This window comes from Aphelocoma coerulescens, chromosome 11 (genome assembly GCF_041296385.1).
Source record: "Aphelocoma coerulescens isolate FSJ_1873_10779 chromosome 11, UR_Acoe_1.0, whole genome shotgun sequence".
NCBI lineage: Eukaryota > Metazoa > Chordata > Aves > Passeriformes > Corvidae > Aphelocoma > Aphelocoma coerulescens.
In genome coordinates, this window is record NC_091025.1 from 1316815 (window position 1) to 1341119 (window position 24305).

At 47.4% G+C, this 24305-nt stretch overlaps 1 protein-coding gene across 7 annotated transcripts in view; it reads left to right on the top strand.

The window, feature by feature from the left end:
• ANKRD11 (ankyrin repeat domain containing 11) overlaps window positions 1-24305 on the top strand; it is a 132479-nt gene that overhangs the window by 19387 nt on the left and 88787 nt on the right. For 6 of the 7 annotated variants that reach the window (XM_069027213.1, XM_069027215.1, XM_069027210.1 and 3 more), the window contains one exon: window positions 3537-3616. The gene's annotated coding sequence lies outside the window, so the exon portion shown is untranslated. Of the gene's footprint in view, window positions 1-2883; window positions 3058-3536; window positions 3617-24305 lie in introns of those variants that run through there. The other variant, XM_069027217.1, reaches the window with a different exon arrangement.

Below are 24305 nucleotides of genomic sequence, written 5' to 3' on the forward strand. Positions count from 1 at the left end.
TTGGTTCTGTGTCGGAGGTAATGGAGCTTATCTGAGAGCAGGAGCTCCGTGGGTCTCGGGTGCTCCCCCGGGTGTATTTTCACTGGAGCCCTCGGAGAGATGCCTTATTGAAATTCTGTCTCTTCCTGGAATTATTTTGAGGGAAGCAGATGAATGCTGTGGAAAAAGGTTCCCTTACTCCCTAGAGACTTTTTCCATTCAAAAGTTGGTCTAAACCAGAATCTAAATCTGATATCCTGTTACGCTGCCTAGTTCTGGGTCACCATAAAATCTGAATTGGTGCAAGTCTCACTTGGGGTCCAAATACAACTTCTTCCCTCAAAGAAACACTAAGGGGGAGGCGCACATTTGTGGGGATTTTGGCCTCTGGGTTTCCTGAGATGAGACACCATCAGTGGCTTCTTTCCTGTTCCCTGTGAAATGAGATTTCAGCAGAACCTTTCTGCATTATTGATCAAATTTAGAAATATGGAGACACATGAAATCATTGACTCTCAAACACATTTTTCATGGAGACCCTTGTAGGGACTCTGCATCTGCACAAAACTGGTTTATTCCTTCAAGGAAGCTAATTCCCCACCTTGCTGCTGGGACCAGTTGGTGTTGCTGCCACATCCCAACTGCTGTGGTGTGGAGTCTATAGCTAATGCCAGTGTTTTTCAGGTCACAGCTTGGGATTGTGAAGCATTTTCCATCTTCAAATGCTAATTTCTGTGAAGTTACAAGATACCCTTTTATTAAGGAGGTTTGAATTATGTAATTCCCAATTTTTTCGGTGGAATGCTGGCAGAAGTTGCACTTTGTGCTCTGAATGTGAAGTCCTGATCTGTGTGTGGGTGCAGCAAAAATCACTAATTTGGGGAAGTGCTGAGGGACCCCATGGTCAGTGTTAAAATCAGGAGTTGGTGGGAAAACATAGAAGTTTTATTTTGGTGGAACTGTCTGCGTGCCCAGAGTTACCAAGTTGCTTCACATTAAAAGAAAATAAAGTATCCCAAGTTTTGAAAGTCTGAACCTGTTTTAAACCAGAATCTGGCCACCTTGAGCACTTGATTATTTGGTATTTCTATGACCATTTCAAGGCACAGGAAGACCAGTGTGTGCTGTGGTGCACTGCAGATGGGTCCTGTGCAGTGACCGTGAGCTCGGCAGGGTTGGAGCGTTGTCCATGGTCAGCTCTGCAAGTTCCTAGGAGGGACAAGGGCAGTGATGATACTTTGTGAAGTGATACATTTTCATCAGCTAAAGCTAAGAAAATGGGATGGATAGATGTGTTTATTAATTATAATGTGGCTTTTGGAAGTGAATTTGGGTTTAAATTGAAATGTTGGATTGCGTGCAACAGGAACGTTGTGTGAGTGACCCAACCACGTACAGCTAGTGAGGCTGTGCTGGGCATCTCCCACTGGAGTATTTGCTGCATTCCTAAGTGATTTGATAACAATTTCATTAAAAAATGGTGCCATGTTCGTTGTGAAAATTACTTGGCTCATGTGTGGTTGCTATTTCAGCGTTACGATACTTTATGCATGTTTATATGTGAGCCAAGGAATGAATAAATTTGCTGTATGTGGGCCAGGAAGCAGCTGTAAACAGGCCTTGAAAATGGTGTATCAGTGTCCTGGGACTGATTTCTGTAGACTTTTTGGTAATTCTGTTCACAGTTGATCATAGTTGTTGCTTGGCTGCCCCTGGATCCCTGGCAGTGCCCAAGGCCAGGTTGGACAGGGCTTGGAGCAGCCTGGGATAGTGGAAGGTGTCCCTGCCCATGGCAGGTGGTGGAATGGGATGGACTTTGAGGTCCTTCCAACCCAAACCATTCCATGATGCTGTGACAGTCAGTACTGTCAGCAAGTAGCACTGCTGAATTTCCAAACAGTGTAGTTGGAAGTTCAGCTGTTGTTCCCCCAGTTTATCTCTTACTGCTGTTGAAGTGCTAATTAGTGATGTGGCTGTTACTGTGCAGGAGAGGATAAAAGGAGTAGGGGAATCCTGCTGGAAAAGGTGCTGTGCAAGTACTGCCATCATGCTCCATAGGGCTGCAGTTCCCATCAGGGGATCCCTCAGTGCCCTCGGCCTCCCTGGCCTTGGAAAAATCCACGAGGTAGCCATGTGTCTGTATCTCCTTTGCTCTTCTCAAAGAAAAATGCCAGAAAACTTCTATTTTGCTCATCTGGAGAAGTTTACCTGCTGCAGGATTCCTTTCTTTGAGTCAGGATACTGTGCCTTCACATCTTCCTATGGGTTTTGGGGTTTATTTTGGCCTGTTCCTTTTCACTGAGGTTCCCAAGACTTCCCTCAGCCCAGCTGGAAGCAGCTCTACCCTGGATGCAGCTGCATTGCTCATCTGGACATCTTCCCTTTGGCTTTTCATTGGGGAGTGAAAGTTTCCCAAAACAAACAAGGCTCTCCCAGGGTTCCCGATCTCCTCCACTGTGTATCAGTCCCAGCTGGCCTCAGAAGTCTCTCCTGGATGGTTCTTGGAAGGAACCATCCCATTGGAAAGCAGCTGTCCAAATCCAGCTACATCAGAGAAGTTGTTTGTAAGGTGACGAGCAGCGGTAAAGCATAAAATTGTCACCAGCTTTGCAAGGCAAGAAATCCAGATTTTTTCCCTGCAGCTGGAGCAAGGATTGGTCACTGTGTCCCTTGGTGTACTTTGCAGTGTCTAGAGATTGGATGGAATATGGGGTTTTGGGGAATTTGGCATGAGCAGGATGTGGAGCTGGCATCTGTTTAAGCAGACCAGAATAACACCACTGGACTGGGGAAGGCCCAGTGCTCCCAGTGCCTCAGTTTGCTGCTTTCCATACCTACGGGTCCCTCACCATCCCACCGAGTTTCTCCAGCTTGGGAACGGTGAGGAGTGCAGGTTTTGTGCTTGGAATCTGCCAGTGCTTTCATGTGCCAGTTAATGAATCTAATTCCCCTTGGCCTTGGGTGCTGAGAGCTCCTGCTGGTTCCTGCCCAGCGTCAGAAATTTCACTTCGGGAATTTGTAGCTGGAAAAACATCCTTGAAGGTACAGCAAGAGCTGGTCAAGAAAATCATGTTAGAGGTTTGTAGAATGAATAGATTCACTGCTATTCAGAGCAGAGGTGTGCTTGAAAAGAGAGCACTTGTGCCATGGATAATTCCACAGGGGTTGTTTGGGAAGGTGAATTCCCAGCACGGGAGCTTGTTCTGGCCCTGGCTGTCTGTGGGTTCGTGAGCTGCTCAAGGTTTGGGGGGGTGACATACCCTCCTTTGTAAATAAAATGCCTCTCAGCCCACCCAGATGGTTTCAGGAACCTTGGAGCAGGTGATTTTTAAAAAAAAACTATTACCAGAAAGTTATGGGACAAGGTGGGTGCTTGGCAGAGCTTCCATGCTTTCCTTTATTCTGCTGTTTGGCCAGAGTTGTTACCAGGAAGTTTATTTGTGGATTAGGCAAGGGTTTGTACTGGGTAACCATCATGTACTCAAATCCAGTGTGTGTGTTGTGAATAAAACTCACTTGTTTTAATTTTCTAATGAGCCAATTCCTGTGTTTTTCAGATTACACAGCGTTTTTGGGACACACCTCTGTTGGATTTTAATATATGTCCTGTGAAGAACAGCTTTCAACTATGGAATCGGTAAATATTGACTCTGCTTCTTTCCAAAATTTCTGGTTTATTCCCTAACAACTGCTTGTGTCTCTGTTGGACTGTTTGGTTTTGCCTTTTTAAAATGTTTTTCTTTATTTTCTGAAATTTGAAGGCAAAAATTGCAAGTTCTATGGAATATCTAAAAGGTACTAACCAAGAATATCTTGGGAGTTGTCTGTAGTTCTGAGATGTCTTTTTAATTTTAGATAATTTTGAATATAGCAAGTTTTTCTCTGACCTCAGTGAAATCAAAGTGAACTTTCCTGCGTGGGCAGTTCCAGCACAGGTTTGCCCAGCAGACTGTGCAGCTTGTTGGTGCTGCTGACTGCTGAGTATTAAATAATACCACGGTCCTCTTTCTTTCTCTTCGCTTTCAAAATGTCTTGAAAAAACCCAAAGTCTCTGAGTTTCCCAGTGTTACGTCTCCTTGTGATTAGCCTAATTGAAACAGATGGCACCTACGTTTCATTTTGGGCAGAGAAACCTCCCAATCTGCTGAGACTACAGTTGGATGCAGCGTTAGGATTCAACTTTTTGGGAGCATTAACAGATGCAGAAATAACAGGCTGTCGTAGAGTGCAATTTGGGGGGAAAAACGAGATTCTTGCCTCTGTTTTGTGCGAGAGGGTGGGAGAGGCTGGTGCTGTCCTAGAAATCCCGATGGTGTGGCTGGAGCTGTAGACAGGGGGTTGTTCTGGCTGTTTTTTTTGCTGTGCTGGTGGTTTGGTGTGATGGGAGCTGAGCAGAAGCTGGGTGGGCTCAGCTGGGCAGTGCGTGTTGGGGTGGGGGGGGGACGTGTGGCAGTGCAGGCTCAGGGTCACCCCAGCATGCCCAGAAATCCTATGGAGAAGGCTCCTGCTGGATAACTACAGTGTGTGGCTCCTGCCTTGGGGCCCTAGATCCCTGGCTGACCTCTTGGTTCAGGCTGCAGGGGGATTATTTGTGTTGAGGTTGTCAGCACGATAAAGGCTGTTGCTGGAGAGTTGCTCGGTGCAGTCCAGCCCTGCTCCATCGGGTGCCTTTGCAGGCTGATAGGTGTCTTTTGTCCTGGATTTGGAGGGAAAAAAATAAAAACCGTTGTGTTTAGTGTGGCCATGATAATTTCAAAGTATTCAAGAGAGACAAGATGTTATTTCAGCTTCCCCTGGTGAATATTAATAGCAAGAGAAGCCTTTCACAGTGAGACAAAGCAGAGTAGGCATTGGTGACTCTCGGTGCTGTTAGGTAATTAAAGTGTATCAGGTGTGAGCCCTTTTCCTGGTGTGTGCAGGAGCTCTGTCCTCCTTCCCGGGAGCTCTGCAGGGCCCTGAAAAACCCAGCTCAGCCCTGACATCAGTTATAAATCAGGCTGGTTGCTGTTTGCTGCCTGTTTTATTTCATAGCTGGGGACAAAGGTTTTCCTTACAAGTTTTGGGGGTAAGTGGTGTTTGTCTTTCTGAATGCAAACTGTCCTTTTCAAACCTGGATAACAAAAACTTACCCAAAATTCAGGTGTGTTTGCACAACCCTGTTGGGAAGCATTTGCTTGAAGCAAGCCAGGTCATCACAGAGTCATGGAATGGTTTGGGTTGGGAAGAACCTTAAAGCACATCTTGTTCCACCCCTGCCATGGGCAGGGACACCTTCCACTATCCCAGGCTGCTCCAAGCCCTGTCCAACCTAGCCTTGGACACTGCCAGGGGTGGGGCAGCCACAGCTTCTCTGGGCAGTGGTATTTGCTGCTCTTTTTGCTGTTGGCAGCAGGAGTGGCTGTGCCACGCTGGGCTTGTCCTGGCCTTTGGAGACTCCACTGCTCCCCAGCACCGATGCCGACAGCCGGTGCCATCCGCGTGTTCCTGACACCTTCCCAGGGAAGCAGAGGGGTCAAGGCTTTCTCCAAGCAGCAGCTTTGCTAGTGGCTTTGGCAGTGGTGTTTCAGGGAGTTCCTAATGAATATGCAGGTGTGAGATTAAAGGGATGAATGAGGAACAGAATTGCTTTCCGAGCTGCAGCCGCGCGTTCTGACCTCCCGAGAAGGGCATGATTGTAAAGCCGAGGCCTGGAGTGGAAAAGCAATTACAGTACATGCTGCCAGGATTGAATTGTCCTCGGAAAGTCAGATGCTGCAATAATGGGAGCGTTGTTTAGGTGGAACGTGACTTCACTTAACTGCTCGGTGTTTTTCTATTAATGCTCTTAAACGTGTTCACATACAGTTCTCAGGTTTTACTGCTCTGGGGGAAATCGAGCTCAGTATTCCACCAGGAAGATATTTCTCTGCAGGAAGTGTTCTTCTGAGCTTGCTGCCTTTTTTCCCATGTGTTTCAACTCTTGTTCCTTTCGGATTAGAGGGGCTGGAAGATGACACTATGGCAGTGCAGTGTACGTTGATTCTTTAGCGTGTTGGTCATTGTGGAGCCAAGGAGAGCTTTCCGTGGGGTTCTGGGGTGTGAAAGGGTTGGCCTTTGGGTTAAGAAGCTGGTGTGTTATGAAGCAGGGCTTGGGGAGGGGAAGCCATGTACAAGAGGAATTAATAGTCTGAGAGAGCTGGGATTGTTCAGCCTGTGGGAGAGAAGGCACCAGAGACCTTTAGAGCTTCTTGCAGGGCCTAAAGGGGCTTCAAGAGAGCTGGAGAGGGACTGGGGACAAGGGATGGAGGGACAGGACACAGGGAATGGCTTCCCAGTGCCAGAGGGCAGGGATGGATGGGATATTGGGAAGGAATTGCCTCATGAGGCTGGTGAGTCCCTGGCACAGGGTGCCCAGAGCAGCTGTGGCTGCCCCTGGATCCCTGGCAGTGTCCAAGGCCAGGTTGGACAGGGCTTGGAGCAACCTGGGCTTGTGGAAGGTGTCCCTGCCCATGGCAGGGATGGAATGGGATGAGCTTTAAGGTCTCTTCCAACCCAAACAATTCCATGATTCAATGCAGCATTAAAGAAGCAGAGTTGTGTGGCTTGTGGCTTTGCTGACTTCTGCTGGAGCCCTTTCTCTTGGAAAAACAGAGATTTTGGGAGCTCCATAAAGCAGCTGGGTGGCTCTCCAGGTGCGGGTTTGCCTGGAGCATTTCACCAGGGCCACTTTGGGTTTGTGCTGCCATGTGGCTCGGCCTGGGAAGGGGAGGTGGGGTCGGTGGGGAGCACCCCAGCCTCTACACTGTCCTCCCTGTGTGTGAGGTGGGTCTGCATGGCCCTTCGGAGCAGTAAGTGTTTGTGTGGCCATGTTCTGGTCTCTTGGAGAGCACTGAGGTGACACAGTCTAAATTTAACTTCTAAAGCCGTATCTTCACCGCCAGCAGAGGTTAAGCAGAGGTGGCTTAACTGTGAGCCTGGAGTTCTTTGTGGGTCAAACAAGCCTTGAGTTTTTGGACACAAAACCCTGCTGAGACCTACAGGAAAGAGCTTTAAATCCTTTCCCCTGTCCATGTGAAAGAGCTGCTTTTTCAACTGTAATCTCAGCACAAGCGTTTGCTTTGAGTGGTTGAATTGCTGCTTTTACAGTTCTCTGTATTTTCCTAGAATTTGTTAAATTGCCAACGTTATTCACATGGCACTTTTGGCAGGTGCCACCTACATGCCCTCAATTTGAAGGTACCTTTCAGGAGCAGTGTAGGTAGGGAGGCTCCTCTCTTGCATGTCAGATGTTGGAGAGCACAGCACTTCCATTAATTCACTTTCCCTGACCTTTCCACTGCTAATAAGCCAAGCTGGAGCACAATGCAGCACCTTAATGAACAGACCTGAGCTGAGCAGGGGCTGCTTTGAAAAATGTCTCGCTTGACTTGTTCGTTGGGTGTAATTTTGGTCCATTTATTCACCATGGCACAGACGAGAGTTCTTGGTGAGAGCAATCCACAACCAAATACAGCCCTTTTTCTCCCTGCTTTAGTGTTTAGAACTAGAGAAAACCATGTCAGTAATTGCTTGAAAAGAAGCAAAATGGCTGGTTGGGCTTTTCCTCTGAATCTACTTGATTTGAATAATTTTGTTCTCCGAGGGGCTATATTGTGACCACAAAAATCCTAATTTTTAAAAGAAATATACTTTTGAGTTAGGATTTTGTAGATTTGTATCTGCTAATGTAATGCACACTGAAAAATGCACGCTTCTGGGTTATGATGTCGTAGATTAATACCAACTAACATGTAATGTATGCTTAAAAATCACAGCTGCATTTAGGAACAAGTTCATTAAAACAAGCAGACAGTGCACAGGATCATCATTTCCAGTAGCTGCCAGGCTGTTATTTCGTGGAGGAAGCTCCTGGGCCACCCAGCCCCGGTGACACAGGGAGGCTGGGTTTTTTGGGAAGGGATCTGTAGGTTTCTTGGCCAGTTCCTGCTTCCATTTGTTGTGCAGTGGTGTTCCTGGGTGTGACCTCTTGGGAAAGTAAAAGTGCTGGGGGGCAGGTTGTGGGGTGGTGATCGAGGGTTTTATTTATTTATGGGTGTTCCATGGAGCACCAAAGCATGCTCTTCAAAGCTGTGGCCTCCGCCCTGAGGAAGTGACACTGGCTGGGGAGTGAAGTGGCAGCGTGACACATGATATGGCTGCAATCCCTCGTTTTCCAAAGGTATCCATCATGATGTGATTAAGTGCAGATGATGCTCTTGGCAGCAGGAGGTGTGCAAGATGTTCCCACCTCTGGAGCTTGCAGGCCAAAGGCCCACAGGGAGGACCAGGCTCTCTTGTACTTCTGGAATGAAGCTTGGGATGTTCTTGTTCCCTTTTGTGTAGGTAGTGGTGATCCTGAGGTTTTGACATTCAAATCCTGAGTTCTTTGAGTGAGGGGAGTGGTTCTGTGTTCAGGGAGTTCATTCCTGCCTCGGAGGGAGATGCATCAGTGACTTGGGCATGTTTAATGAGGCTGCAGGTGGGACAGTCATTGTCCAAGGAACAGGTCAGCTGCTGGACCCCCTGTGAGGGGGGAATGAGGGGGAATTGTGGCTGGGAGGTGTTCAGTAGCAGAAGAGCCAGAGTGTGAATTTATGGAAACCTTGCATGGAAGGTGATTTGGCTGAGCCACCCAAGTGTCTGACATGAACAGGGAGGTGCAGCCTGGTCCTGGTTCTGTCCTACATGCATGGAAAAGTGGGAAATGGTTATTGCAGCCAAAGGCAAAAGTGATGGATCTGCTTCTTTGATAGTCCTTGGAAGGGGACTTCTGACAAAACCAGGAAACAATTCTGAAAAGTTAAGTCTAAAATGCTGGATTTGCCCCATCCCTGGAAGTGTTCAAAGTTAGACTGGATGGAGCCTGGAGCACCCTGGTTTTGTGGAAGGTGTCCCTGCCCATGGCAGGGGGTGGAAGGAGCTGAGCTTTAAGGTCCCTTCCAACCCGAACCATTCTGTAGTTCCATGTTGTGTGGAGATGGGAAGCAGGCGTTACCAGTGTTTCTGTTTCCTTGGCTAAATTCTTGGCAGGGCTTTGATTTTGGAACAACGGGAAAACAAGGGCTGAGCTTTGCTGGCTCAGCCTGATTCCTTCCTGGCTTAACAAGAGGCTTGAGGACTCACTCAGGTGTTCCAGCAGTTGTTTTGCTGCTTGGTGTTATCCCTGTTTTATGGTAGTTTGCTGGACTTCCCCAGAAATCCAAAGCTGAATTGTGTTTAACAAGTTACTGCTTTAAGGAGTGTTTTGATCTTGGGTTGTGACTGGACAGGCTGATTGTTTCCAGTTGCTGGAGACGTGTAGGAGCTGGGAGGTTTTGGGTGTTTTGCAGGAACTTGTGGACATGAAGGGAGTGAGGGGCTGTGGGCTGTGCCCACCATGGCAGAGGCTCCCGGGGGCTGGAATTCCAAGAACTGCTCCCTGTGCCTGGGTGTTTTGGGAAGCTGACACGCCTGGCTGTGGCCCCAGAAGTAGCTTTGGGTTGGTGGACAAACGCTGAGAGCTCTGCTTCCCCTCAGAGCTGTTCCATGCCTTGCCTGCCTTCCCCTTCCCAGGGCCCTGGCTCATCCCGGGAGCGGGCAGATGGCTGCAGGAGCCGCCTCGGGGTGTTTTGGGAAGGCACAACGCTTGGGTGAGGGCCGAGGCAGAGCAGCAGTGAGCAAAGCGGAGTTGTGGAGCTGTGGGACCGGCTGAGCCTCGGTGCTTCCCCCGAGAGCAGCGTCTCATCTGCGACGTTTTTAACTCTTGAGTTTGGAACAGACTTAGCAGCTCACCTTTGGGGGTGGGAGCTTGGGAGGTTGTCAATACTATTGCCTGGAACCATCTGTTCCTACCACTAAGTAGCTGCAAAAATCAGTAATTCATTCCCTATTTTTTTTTACTTTTTTTTTTTTTTTTTGAGGAGCTTGGGTGTAAATCTTCTCCCTTGTTATTTTTATGGGCTCCTTCATTATGGAAGACAAGCATCTCCACGGTGCTGGAATTGACGTTCTCACTTCAATCTTTCATCTAAATTTATTTGAAATTTAAATCCCTGTCGTTATCGATATTAGAGGTTACTTTGGAGCACAACAGCTATTTCTGGGGAACTGGGTGTGTGGGGCTCCCTTATCAGCCAGGAATGTGCTTGTGTAACGTCACCTTTCTGGATGAACTGCTCGCAGAGGAGCGGGGACGGCAGCCATGTGTATGGGTTATTTTGGGAAATCGCCACTGTAAATGGATGCTGTGTTTGCTTTTGCAAGTAAAATTGGTCATGGCTTCCTATTTTTCATTTATTTTTGCCCCAGTGAGTTAACAGTCCAAGTGGGCTGGCCCTGGTGGTGCTGACGTGGAGCTGGTGGTGGTTGTGGTGACGGTGTGCTGGTGGTTCTTGTGGGGGAGTCACGGGAACACCGAAACCAGCATCGATTGTAGGGCAGGCACAGACCACTGCAGATACCCTGAGTTATCTGTCCCGGGCTGGGATTTCAGTCCTAGGCTTAAACTGCACAATCAAGTTGAATTGCTATCACGTAACTCTGTTAGTGTTTCGGGCAGGAGGTCCCCCAGACTGGTGTTGTCTTCGATGCAGGTGGTGACACTCTTTAAATACAGAAGGATCCTGGTCTTGGTATCTCTGCCCATGGCAGGGGGTGGTGATGAATTTTAAGGTCCCTCCCAACCCAAAACACTCATACTTCTATGACTTTCCTGCCTGAGGCCTGGTGTTTGTTGGAGATGGTGTTTGTTTTACACTCTTCCTTACTGTGTCACTGGAGTTGAATTTTCCAGGTGTTTATTTTAGTGGTTATCTAAACTGCAGAGTGAATACCTGAGGGTTCTACCAAGCTGATGTCCAGTCTTCCCAGCATTACACCAATGGCAGAAGTTGGGCTTTTTCTGATCTGAAAGAATAGTGGTTGGATTTTGATGGAGTTTGTTGTCTGGACTCATCCTAGTGTACAGTAATGTGAAAATACAGCCATCAGTTCCTTGTGTACCCTTAGAAAATGTTGATACTTTCAGGCTCCAGAGGATTTTAGGAAAAGTTGTAGTTCAAAAGTTGTCATGTGCCTTGCAGGGAGGCCTGGACTCCATGGGGCTGAGCCAGGTGGTTTTCAGAGCACATTCTCTGTGAGTGTCCTTGGTTTCCTTGCCTAACATTTAACCTTAATTCTGAATTTCCTGGAGGTCTTGACACCCAGTTTGTTTCCCAGTTTGGTGAAAGATGGGATGGCAGCAGGAGAACCAGATGTGTTCACGTGTGTGGCACCTCCACCTTGGAGGTGACAAATACTTGGAGGAGCTGCAAAAATGAGAAGAGCTGGTCAGCTTGATGGATATAAGTGGGTATGATGGGAGGAGTTCTCTGATTTTGATAGTTTTTATCCTTTTATATAATTTTTCAGCTGTTGAACAGTACAACAAGGATTCAAAGGTCAGCGCTGAATAGCTCTGGTTATTCTCTGCTGGTCCTAAATGTATTGCTGGTGTCATATGAGAAATATCGTTTCTTTTTATGTTGCACAGTCAGAAGAAAATTATTTTGTTGTCTTCAGTAGTTTTTACCTCATTCTTGTAGTCTTGCCAATATCCTGTAGTTGTTTTTTGCAGGAAGCCTTTCAGCGTTCTCTTAATTGGAATTAACTTTTGTAAGAGAAATGCACGTTTGGGTTGAAGATAATGTAGGAAATAAATATTCAGGGAAATCTATTTTAACTTAGTAGAAAGATGTTCATTGCAGAGCTTTGCTATGGAACTGTAACTTGGAGAGGTTTAAGGAGAGGTTTAGGGTAATAATGGAGGAATAAACCAACTCTGCTCCTGAGTCCTGTCTGTGAATTCCTGTGGAAGGGCAGCTCTGATCTCTGCTCTGATGTCCTGGGCAGGGCCAGGAACTGGACTGGATGATCCTTGTGGGTCCCTTCCCACTCAGGATATTCTGTGATCCTCTGATTATTTTGAGTAACCTTAGAGACTGGTAGTAAGTCTACTTGTTATTGTCTGGTAAATTATGTTTACTAACATAATTACACAGTTTTAATGCTACATGGAAGTTATATGGAGTCAAAACCAAATAGCAACAGGTAGTAAATAATTGGACAAAACAAAAACACAAAACCAAATAATGAAGAAGAATAATCATGTATTCTTTTCCTGTCACCAGTCGGGGCTGCAGCTGGATGTAGCAGCTGCCCAGTCCTGAATTCTTTCTTCCTCTCGTTTTTAATGCTGCTTTTACAACAGTCTGAAGGAAATCTCTGTCTAAACCAACTGGTAGCAGCTCCTCTGGGCTTTGCCTTTGGCAAGGTGTCACACAGCTGAATTCTCCTTCCTTTGCTAAATTCTCCTCTCTTTCTCCTTGCAGTGTTTGGTTATTTAGTGCTATAAGGGGAGCCTGAATATATGAATTTAGCCAAACCCTTGAGTATATAAAGTAGAGAAACTTCCCTCATTCCCTTGACCTCAAGCTTGCTGAGGTAGGAAAGCATTTAAAACACCCACAGCTCTGTGTGCACATGCAGATGTATTTTTAAATGTCCCCTACTTGAAGGTCATCCACAATTCCAGTTGAAGTGCAGTTTGGATTTCCTGTAGCCAGAGACCGTCCCTGGGGCTGGTCCCGTGGTCTGCAGGGAGTGTGGGACAGGGACCCCAGGAGAGGTTTCCATCCAAGTGCTGCTTTGGACCTGCCCGAGTAGAGCGAGTCCAGAGGGGGCCATGGAGCTGCTCCAGGGCTGGAGCCCCTCTGCTCTGGAGCCAGGCTGGGAGAGCTGGGGGTGCTCTCCTGGAGAGGAGAAGGCTCCAGGGAGAGCTCAGAGCCCCTTGCAGGGCCTAAAGGGGCTCCAGGAGAGCTGGAGAGGGACTGGGGACAAGGGCTGGAGGGACAGGACACAGGGAATGGCTTCCCAGTGCCAGAGGGCAGGGATGGATGGGATATTGGGAAGGAATTCCTCCTTGTGAGGGTGGGGAGGCCCTGGCACAGGGTGCCCAGAGCAGCTGTGGCTGCCCCTGGATCCCTGGCAGTGTCCAAGGCCAAGCTGGACAGGGCTTGGAGCACCCTGAGATAGTGGAAGGTGTCCCTGCCCATGGCAGGGATGGGATGAGCTTTAAGGTCCCTTCCCACCCAAATCATTTCATGACTCCATGAGAGGAATGTGGATGAACATCTCTCTGCCCACAGGAGCCTTCAGAGCTGCTTCATCTCTTTTTTTCCATCCTTGTGAAATGCTCCTGTGTGAGCCCAGGCCATGATGAGCCAGAGGTTTAATTAGATCTTCAGGACAGATAACTGCAGCAGTGAGCTGGGCATAACAACAGCATGGAATTCCAGGGATGTGTTCTTGGCCCAACCAGAGTTTTTCCTCAGTGTCTCACTCCCAAGCACCCCTGAGCTCTAGAGCAAAAGGATGTGAACAAAAAAAGCTCAACTCTGATGGTTTACACACCAAAAGCTGCCAGTGATGAACTGTGGGTTTGGTCACCTCTTGCTGGTGTCTTCTGGTGCTTTTGTCTGTAATTTGGATAACTACAGGACACTGCCCTAGGCTGAGACTGACCCCTTTGTAATGCTCAGTTAAATACTTATAATAAGGTATTTAAATTACCTTCTAATATGGTGATTTTCTGTGCTGTCACCATACCAATTGTATGGTTTTGAGCAGGGACACAGCTTATTTGGGAATTCTGTGCTGCCACTGATGCCTCTACCCTGGAGGATGTGGTGGCTTTAAGGTCAGGTGTCACTTTAAAGTGAATATTTTTGTGAGTGAAACATCAGGTAAAAAAAAAAATCTCCCTGTGCTGAGCTTCCTTTGCTCACAGAAATAGTTTCTATATTAATATTTAATTTACAGTAGCTCCGAGGAATGAAGAAAGTCCTGGACTCTTTTTTTTTTTTTTTCTTTCCCCTTTTCTAGTCCTTAATACATTTCTTTGGAACAACTCTCGGATATAAACAAGGAGGACAGAGTGTCCTGGGCAAAGGAGTGAGACAGTTTGTGTTAAAACCATAAGTGTTCATGGCTTTAACATTGGAATGTTCAGCATTAAAGATCCATCAGGTACCTTGGAGTAGCCCTAGTTCCCAATTGCTCTTTTTCAATCTTTTTTCTCCTGGGATTCTTCATGGCTTCACCCCTTGATGCCCATTTAGATGTTTTTATTCTTGAAAACCTCCCGTTCCTGATGCTGCCAATGCAGAGCTGTGCTGCATCTCAGGAGAAAGTGGGTTCAGAATTCCAGACACGCTCCTGGCATGGCTTCAATTAAAAGGTGTTGAAAGAGGCTGGATTTTGCAATTTTGCAAAGTTGGAATTTTTGTGCCTGTTAAAACCTTGGGGATCCCTGGGAAAGGAGCTTGATCCTGGCTTTTTCTGCAGGGTGAGGAAGAATTTATACCGTCATCCCCCTGCTTTGACCCAGTTATGAAACCCTTGCCTGTAAAATTATTAATTTGGGGACTCTCAGCCATTCCAGCGTGAGAATTCAAGCAGTGGGAGTTTTCCTGGAGAGCCACCTCCAGTTTAGCCATTAAAAGCTGGTGATAAATCCAATGAACTTAGTAAAATATATATTGCAGTGTGCCATGAACCTTCTTCATTACTCTGGAATTAATCAATGACTTGGACTACTTTTTCCCCCTGCTCAGCCATACTTTCACAAGGTATAATTAAAATAAAAAAAGCTCCAGTTTTCCTTTTTGTTCAACTCTGCTGTTGTTGAACTATGTATGGTTTGGACTTCAGCCCTCCAGAATGTTGGCAGAAGTTCTCGTCTGGAAAGAAATGGTAATCCTTTTGGGGTTGAAAAACGGGGAAGGAAAGATCACTGTAGCAGAGATGATTTCAGGCAGAATAAGTAATTTTGCACATATATATAGCATGCGCTAACGTTTGTGTGATTTTATATAGATATTCGTAATTTTGGTAGTTTTATGTCAGATTTGCTGGTTTGTAGTTTATTGTAGCCATTCCAATTTCTAAACTTTTTATATGAAGCTTAATGGAGTAGCTAAAGTTGCCCATGGAAATTACTGCAATTTCAATATTGCGTTTTAATTCAGCTGAGGTGATAGAAAAGTGACCTAAACCTATCTATAGAAAAGTGACTTAAACCTATCTTTTTAAATTTGAATTGCTTCTCTTTTACCTTGTAAGCAGCCAGCAAAAGGCTATACATATCCCTGCGATGCTGCCTGTGTCCTATGGAGTTACCTGTGCAGAGTGGAAGGGGAAATGTCCACTTTCAGCTGGAGAGTGATAGTCTGTATTTTTCTGGGACACGTTCGGAATCCTTCTCCGAGAGCAGGTTGTGTTACCTGCAAGGGGTGATTCTGGAGGTCAGGATAACTTCACAAACCTTCCAGGATGGGCTTCCCCTCGTTCCCCAGCAGAAACCCTGCCAGCAGCTCTCCCAGCTCCTCCTCTCAGGGACAGTGCAGTTCTCGTGGAAAGCGCTGTTCAAACGCAGGCTCAGGCTTGGAGTTCTCTCAGTCTAACAACATTCACTCCCGTGAACTCGTTTGTTTTTCTGCCGTTTTCCAGCTCTGTTTGATGTCCCTGCTCTGGCTGGAGGGACGCCTGTGTCACTGGGTACACATGGTGCCGGCAGCCAAGCCAGAGATTCCGGCTGTTCCTGGAGCTCGGCCCCTCAGGGGGACACAGCACCCAAACCTGGAGGCTTTCCCAGGGCTGTGCATGAAGTTCAGCTTGGGTTTGCAAGGGAGGGGTCATAGCTGGGATTGTCTGTCCTGGTGCAGGGTGAGGATTTGCAGCCTGTGAGGGAAGCAGATGTGGAAGTGATGGGGTTTGTGATGAGTGGTCACTGTGTCACACTGGTGCTTCCCAAATGGGCAGGCTCCAGACTCGATTCACTGTGGACGTAATGCCCAGAACTCCAGTTTGGAGCTGTTTGAACATTTTCTGTGAGGGGCAGGAGGTGCAGATGTCACTGAGGGTTTGGGTTTAGCAGCCTCTTCGGCACCTTTGTGATTTTAGGTGCCATCGAACCAGGGAGTGTGGAAGCACTTGAACAAAGAATGTCTCTGGAAGTGGCCACTGGTCATTCTGGCACACACTTCCACCAAAGCTGCTATTGTTTTTCTCTTACTTAAACAACAGTCAAGCTCACGCTGGGCCTTTTTTCTTTTCCCTTGCAGTATAATGTTGGCTTTTATGTGTCCCCCGGGCCCACACCCGGCCGTGTGGTGGGCCAGCACACAGATGCATTGTTTGGGGTCCCACATTCCAGGGAGATCAAATGCTCCTGCACCACATCAGCTGCACATCTGCAACTGCTAAAACCTCAGCAGCCCTGCCGGATCCAGGTGCCATTCAATTACAGGTTAAAGGCATAGAGAGCTGCTGCTTCTCAGGCCTTTCTGTTGAATTCTGCCGGCTTTGATTCACTACAGCTGGTGAAACAGTCAGGCTTGGTTCAGGCATGTGTGGAAGAGAGCTCATTTCATGCTTGGAATTGTAATTATGTTCTTTTCTTTCAAGCTGCCAGCGGTAAAAGATGTCTTCCAGTGTGTATTATCTAAATAAGCTGTAGTGTTTAAATGTTTTCTTATTTCATTTTAAGAATGTGGCAAAATAAATTGTGCTTACTCTTCTAGTTTTCGTTCTGGAGCAATTAATTCCCCGTAGCTCTCCCGCGGTCCGCACTCGTGGGCTCTGGGAAGCCGCTGTGTTACACTGCAGTTAAACAGCTCTGGGCAGCAGAGTTCTGTGTGGGCACTGCCCTGGCATGCCCGGTTGGCACTGGTGTCACCTGCTGTGTCACCTCCTCTGCGCTCCGACTGCAGGTGATAGCTGCTGTCCGCCGTCTGTTCCATCCCAGTCGTCTCCTGGAGTGGTAGCTGCTGAGTTTTAGGGAATTCTAGTCTGGGTAATACATATGAGCAAGGGACAGAGAGTGCAAACACTGATGGGACAAGGGAATGGTTTTATGCTGAAGGAGGATTGATTTAGATGGGATACTGGGAAGAAATTCTTCCCTGTGAGGGAGGTGAGGCCCCGGCACAGGATGCCCAGAGAAGCTGTGGCTGCCCCTGGATCCCTGGCAGTGCCCAAGGAATGACTGCACGTGGCACTCAGTGCTCTGGGCTGGTGTCAAGGTGGGGATCAGTCACAGATTGGGCTCGATGGGCTTGGAGGTCTTTTCCAGCCTCAGTGATTCTGTGAATTCTGTATTGTCCCAGTAAGCAGTTCTTCCCTGAATGTACTGGCTCTTTGGGAGGGCTCCCTGCGCACGCTGTGACCCAGGACCCTTCAGAGCTGGGCTCTGGGCTGGGACTTTTGCCTTCCTCACAGAGATGTTTTTCATATGCAGCTCTTGGAGCTTCTCTGTGAATTTTGGTGTCTGGAGTCAGCACTTTGATCCGCCTTCCCTCCTCTCTGGAGTCTTTCTGCTTGCCTGTGGTCTCGAGGAGAGAGCCTGATTGCCATTTCGGTGTCTCCGTGATTGACTGGAAGTCACACTGGATAAATCTTTCATGATTGGAAACCACTTAAGCCACGAGGTGGCTGGTGATCACTGGGTATTAGTGGAGAGGTTCTACCAAACAATCAGGGAAAATTGAGTGGCAGAACATATAATTTATGACTTCATCCCAGCTCTGTGGGGGCAAGTCAGTGAGAATCGAAACACTGAAAGAATTATATTTGACAGATATTTTAAAGAATGACTCCAGTTAGTGTCATTTATTGCTGGAATGTGTGGACAGATCCCCAGTCAAAGTCCTTGTAGGGGCAGTGCCAAAACCAGATATGAAAGAGTGTGCAAGAAGATGAGAACATGGGATGTGGCCGAGGGCTTGAATTTTCTGACAATGGGCAGAAAGAATGTTCTGAGGGCTTTTTTTCAGACATTTTCCTTTGATAATAAAGTTTACAGATCCTACTTTGTGTTTGCTGAAACTCCTGCCTGAAGGGGTTTTGTTGGAGTTTGCAAGTTGAACACTGAAGGTGTCATCAGTGTGTAGAGACCAGTTAGAGAAACTTCTGGAACATTCTGGACTTTATCTCTAGGATATCTTAATTTTTGCCTAGCAGTGATATATGGCATAGGAGAACTCCATTGCCCTGTGCTGGAATGTGCATTAAAAATACCTGGGCAGGAATTTTTCCAGGCAGTGGCAGGTAACGACCCTTGCTCTGAAGGAGGAAACATTCTAGAAAAACACTCTTCCCTCAGATGTTTTGTAGTGGTAATGCCTCTGGAAGTATTAATCTTTCCTGTCACAATTTGGCACTCACTCCAGTTCCCAGCAGGGGTTTCTCAGCTAATCCCTGTCTGGAAGATTTTCCCTTACCTTACATTAATTTCTGATCCCAGCATCGTTTGAGGGTTTGTGTTCAGCTTAAATAAATACACCCCAGGCCATCCTGTCAACTCAGGGTTGAACATCGGGGCAGTGGAAGTACCTGTGTTCCTGAGCCCTCACGGCTGCCACTCGCCTCTCCAGCCATCCCCGAAACCTCCACCCCCTGGACTGTGTCAGTGTTATTCCCCCACAGCCTTGGAGAGATTATTTGAGAATTTTGGTTGCAGTGCAGAATTTTCTTGCTGTGAGAAGCTGTCTTGGAGAGGAGAGTGGCAGCTGTTCTCACTTTAGCCCATGAGTGACAGCTCCTGAGTCAACATCTGCCTTGCTGCTGGAATTGTCCCCGAACGCTGCCATGCTCGAGAGACCGCCTCAAACTCGCTGGAGCCAGCCATGCCCGCGTTCCCTCTCGTGCTCCGTGCTCTTGGAAGCAGAGGCAGCTGCCATCGGCATCGCTGCTCGGCGGAGGTAGCTATGGCTTGTGATCCACCCTCGGCTCGCCTCGAGCCCGTGAATGGCATCAGGAAGGGACATCCCTGCTCCCCGTGCAGACAGGCTCATCCTCCATGCTGCAGCCGACCTGTGGGGACACCTTGGTGTCAGACCCGATCCATCAGTGCCGGGACTGCCTGTCCCAGAAAGTTTGTGGTTTGGGTTTGGTAAATTTTCCCCCGTGGCACAAAGAATTGCTGTTGGTAAGTGCTGGAGAGATTGTCCAAAGCAGTGTCCATGAAAATACTGTGATTCTTCCTTTGTCCTCAGACTTTATCCTTTTAAATGGTTGTGTTTCTGCTGTTGCTTTCCTTTTTGACCAGCATCCCAGTCTGACTATGAGGGTGTGAAGCTACAGGCCTGGATTAGGGCTCTGTGTTCCACAAGCATCCCAGTGTGGACTCGGTCATTCCAGGGGAGTGGGTCTGCTGATTTTCTTCCCAAGTTTTGTATCTAAAACTCTTGGGAGCTGAAGTTTCTGCCAAGTCCCTGCAATAGACCCAAGGAGAAGGAATAAACCCCTTAGCTAATAAAACACTTTTGATTACCTTTTTTGGCTTTAGGTTGGTTAAAAAACAGATAAAAATGATCTTTTTTCAAAGAAGTCATCTGAGTTTTAAACTTAAAAGGCTTAGCCCATAAATAACCAGCTTTTCTTGGTTTGTACTTGATTTTTTCCCACATCCCAAAAGAAGTGAATCTCCTGGTGATGCAACTCAAGGTTTTTGTGCTCCCCTCCAGGTTTTGTAGCTTTGGCCCTGCTTGGGGTTGAAAGTGCTAAAGCTTAGTCTTGAATTCAGGCCTAGTCTGGTGCTTGTCTTAGCAAGGGGGATTTTGGAATTATCTCTCAGCTCTGTTGTGCCTGGGTGAAGGTTGTACTGGTCTTTGGAGAGTTTTTGTGGTGTCTGAAGAGGAGCCTTGAGAACAGGAGCTGGCAGTCACACTGTGGGGGGAGTATGTAAACTTAGTCTAAAGATAATTTATGGTTTCTAAAGCTGCTGCTGAGTAAAACTTTCCAAGGCTGGCTCTGACCTAGCTCTCATCAGCGTAAAACCGAAAACAGTCATCTCAAAGTAGCATTTTGAGTTGTGTGGAGGGGAAAGAGGAAAACTTTGCTTTCTCAAAGGCTTCATTGGCTGTAGCTGTGCAGCACACGAGCAGCTCTCTTCTTTTGAGCATGAACCACGGGGTCAGTGTTCCGTTACCTGAGCCTTGGCTGGTTTAAACTTGGCTTATTGGTTTAAACTTGGCTCAGAGCACGGTGTTTTTTTCGCTGGGTTCACTTTGCAGCAGCTGTGATGTCAGGGTTCTGATAACCCCCCTGGGCTGTCTCCGCAGCAGTGCAGCCCCGCTCCCTCCCCGCGTTCCCGCAGCCGCGCGCCGGCACCGCCGGGAGAACTTTGGGTCACGCCGGGTTGAGCTGTTGGCAGCGACGCTCGCGTGTTGGCAGGAGCTTCCCCAACAAGATGCTGGAGAGCAGGGGAAGATTTCTCCTTGTTTTTGCAAATTAGCAAATGAAACCCTAAATAAGTTGCTAAACTCAGTTTCCTTCTGTTGGGTTAAGAGGAGAGGAGTGCTTGGAAACCTTCGAGATCTTAATTGGCCCGAGCGTGCTAAAAACACCTTCTTTCCACCCCAGGCGCTGCTTCTATCTTTCCAATACATTTGGCTCGCTCAGTGGCAAATCATTTTTATAACACTTCAGAAACTGTATAGCTCCAGAAAAACAGGATGTGTGCCCTGCCTTATATTTTAGATCTGCTTTCCAAGTATTTTTGGGGGTTGCTGAGAGCCCAGCTCTGTTTCGGGGCGTTGGGGCTCTGCCCGTCGGTTTGGTGCTGGTGGGGCGATAGTGGCAGTGGTGCCCCTTCACTGAGTGATTCTGTGTTGGGGTAACGACTGGTTTTATTTGAGCACAGATACCCAGCCAGGCTCCCCAGCGCTTTCCTCGGGCTGGCTAACGGAATTTCCCTTTGCCAAGGCCAGTTCTCTATCAGCTCCCAACCAGGAGCACACTGAGGTCCCTTCCAGATACTGTCCCCCTTCCCCTCCCAAGCTGGGGACAGCAAGCTTCTCATTTCTTCCTTAGGCTGATAACAGCCATTCCTCCTTCCCACAGAAAGCTCTGGAAGTTTTTTAAAGTAGTACAGTATTGTTCCTAACAGTTTTCCAGGGTTTTCTATGTTAGATGGTTGGTTTATGGCTTTGGCCACTTAATTTTGCATCTGATTTGGCGTTTAAAAACTTAGTATTTTAATTTTAAATTCCCTGTGAGCTTCAGGGTGTGGTGGAAGTCCCATTTGTATCTCAATTTGGGCAAGAAACTGGGATTATAAACAAGCTGTGGTAGGGCTTGAAAACGTGGAAAAGGGTTGGTTGGGCATTCAAGGGGATGGTGGGAGGGGGAGGCCAAGGGGGAAGATGGAAAATGTCACTGTCAGTCAGTTTGAGATGGAGTTTATCTGACAGGACCAACCAGCCAGCACTTGGCAATGTGAGACCATTTCTCTAATAATTAAAATACCTGTTTGTAACTGGTTTTCAGGGTGAAGAACCAAAGTTTGGGCATCTTCTAAGACTGTGAGGGTTTTCTTCTGAGCCAGTAAATGAGGTTACCCCAAAAGGGTCTGACATGTACCTGAGGTGTCTTAGTTCCTTCCTGGCAGGAGCTGAGTGCACATCTGCATATTTAATTCATGCAGATATCACAGGGTGGATCTGGAGGTACGAAAACCTTTTCAGAAGGACTTATGTTTTCAGGTATGGCAGGAGAATTTTTGCTGCTGTTCTCTTCAGCTGATTATAGCTGAATAGTGGTTGGAGAGGAGCTGGCTGGGCTGTGGGTGGTGGGTGCTCCTGTCCCTCCCTGCCTGCTGACCCTCCAGGCTCTGCATTTCCAAAACCTTCAGTCTCACCTTACATTTTCTTCCTAGTCAGTGTTTTATTGTTTTTAAATAGCATTTCACTGCTTCAGAGCATAACCACATTACAAAATGTTTTTTGTCTCAAATACCACATCTGAGCTCTGGCAAAGGTGATCCTTTGGGTCTCTGGCTCAGAGACTCTCCTGATCCATTTCTTTGTCTGTTTTTTCCTTTAATTTTTCTGACTTATTCCCATTTACTCTTCCATCATGACAAGTTATCCGAGATCTTGCTGTGTGTGGTGATTTCTTGCTTTTAGGGTTCAGTGTAGAGAGCGAGTCAGTTTTTACAGTTCCCCAAGGAAGTGATGTGCCGTTATTATACAGAAACCACTGACATAGCACATTTTAGGCCTGGCCTGCTGACTTGGGATTGCAGTGAGCTTTAAAGTGACAGTAAATCACTTGTGACCATCTGCAGCTGCGGTGGCCCCGGGGGTGGTGGTGGCGGGGCAGAAGAGCCCACGGCCACCCACTGCTGCAGGTCTGGTGACACCAAACCTGAGCAAGTGTGGCCTCAGGGCAGGTGTCTTGTCACCCAGAGCCTGTACTGGTGCCCCCAGGGTGTGGGGACACAGAAACTTCTGAATGGGGGAGAGTGAGAAGCTGGAGAAATAGTCTCAGCATAGGGAATGTGTCTGGTTGAGCACTTTGTAGAATCATGGAATAGTTTTTGTTGGAAGAGACTTTAAAGATCCTCCAGTTCTACCCCTTGCTGTGGGCAGGGATGCCTTCCACTAGACCAGGTTGCTCCAAACCCTCTCCAGCCTTCTGTCACTTCATCCCACAGGAGTTTGGGTACCTTGGTTGCAGCACAAGCACAGAGCTTGTTGTGTAAAATGGAGTTCCTCTTGCAGTGCTTCTCCTTCCCCGTTCCCAAACCCCTCCTGGCTTTGGCAGGACGCGCTCAGCCCTGGGCTGGGGAGGCCGGGCAGTGACCGAGCGCTCACCTTCCCGCAGGGACGAGTGTCTCCTGCTGGGCTGCTGAGCCCCTCTCTTCCTCCGGGCTGTGCCGGGGAGCAGGGGGCTCGCTGCAGCCGGGGGCCTCGTTTCCTCAGGAAGCCAGGCTAAAAATACCGGAGCAGTGCTTGGGGAAGCGTTGCACATCGTCGGTCCCGAGCAGCCTCTGCTCAGCTCGTCCTCGAGTTCCGCACATCCGTGAATCTCGCGTTAAACGTGGCCCTTTCCCATTCCGGGCGTTCCTCCTGCTGTCCGTGTCCCGCTTCCAGCCCTGTCTCTTTAAAAACAGCCCTCTCCAAATCCTTACTCCAAATATTAGCATCCTTTTCGGTGGTGGGAGAGCATCCAGCTCCACGGGAGCTCTCTGTGGAGAACAGGAAGCTGCGGTTGGAGTCAGAAGGGTGGACACGCAGGCCAGTAAGAGCTGTTGTTTTAGTGCAATTCCTCATGGACGGTGGTGGGATCTGCTTGGAGTTGATGTGGCTGCAGGGGTGCAGGTGGGCTGTGTTAAAAAAACGAGGAGTGGTTTATGCAGGCAAGAAGTCAGGGTCTGAAACTGGGGCATGGCCTTGGGTGCCACCGTCTGCTGGTTCCTGTCCTTCATCCCTTTGGGATGTTCCTGCTGGGGGGAGGTTCTGCTGTGCCAGGGATCTGCGGTACCATCACCTGAACCCCAAACTGGGATCAGGGAAAGGTGCGGAAAGAAACCTTGTCAGTGGGAAGTGATGTCAGGCAGGAGATTTGCATGAGGGAAGTTGGGTTCAGTGGCTGTTAAAAAAGTGATTTTTTTCAAATATTAATTGAAAAACTGGCTGAAACTCTGGCTGTGTTCTCTCCTAAAGAGTTTTGCAACATCCCACTGAAATTACAGACAAATTGAAGCCGAAACATTGCATTTTTCCACAAATGTGGCCAGGCTCCAGGACCATAAAAAGAGTTTGGAAAGGCTGTAAAACACATGTTAAACGATTTTTTACTTGAGGCACCTCTAGAAACATTTCTTTTCAAATAAATTAAATATTTAACTTAAAAAATAATCTTTTTTTTTAAAAAAAGAAGATACTGGTAATTAGAAGCATTAGAAGCAGAATGTTTCTTCCTTAGCAGATGCATATTAAGAAAGTGATACAGCAACAAATAATAAATGAAATATAGTAAAATTTGGACTGTATAAACCAGTGATTGTAATTAGGGATGTTCCTTTCAAAGGCAAGTGTTTTGATTTCGCTGGCGTAATCAACTCCTGTGGTGGTTTTTTCAGTAGTTACTACAGAATATATACTAAATCAGAATTACAAAAATAAATGATTGTGAGATTTAAAATTTCTGAATAACTGGGCAGCACAGAGGCCATGTTGCTTTAGGATCTTCAACTCCTAATCTGGTCAGAGAACCTCAGTATTTGATGCTGAGATGAGTTTATGAATTAAACACCGTTGTATTTTTGTACAAGCAGGAAAAGCAGCATTAGTGATGTCTACAAATGATATATTTAACAAATTTTAATTGATGTAAAATGATTTTAAAAGCGTGTTTAAGCTCAGCATTATTTGCCAAGGAGGACAGACTTCAGATCTCGGCACAGAAGGTATTAATACAACTTCAATGAGGAAGCAATGGGCACT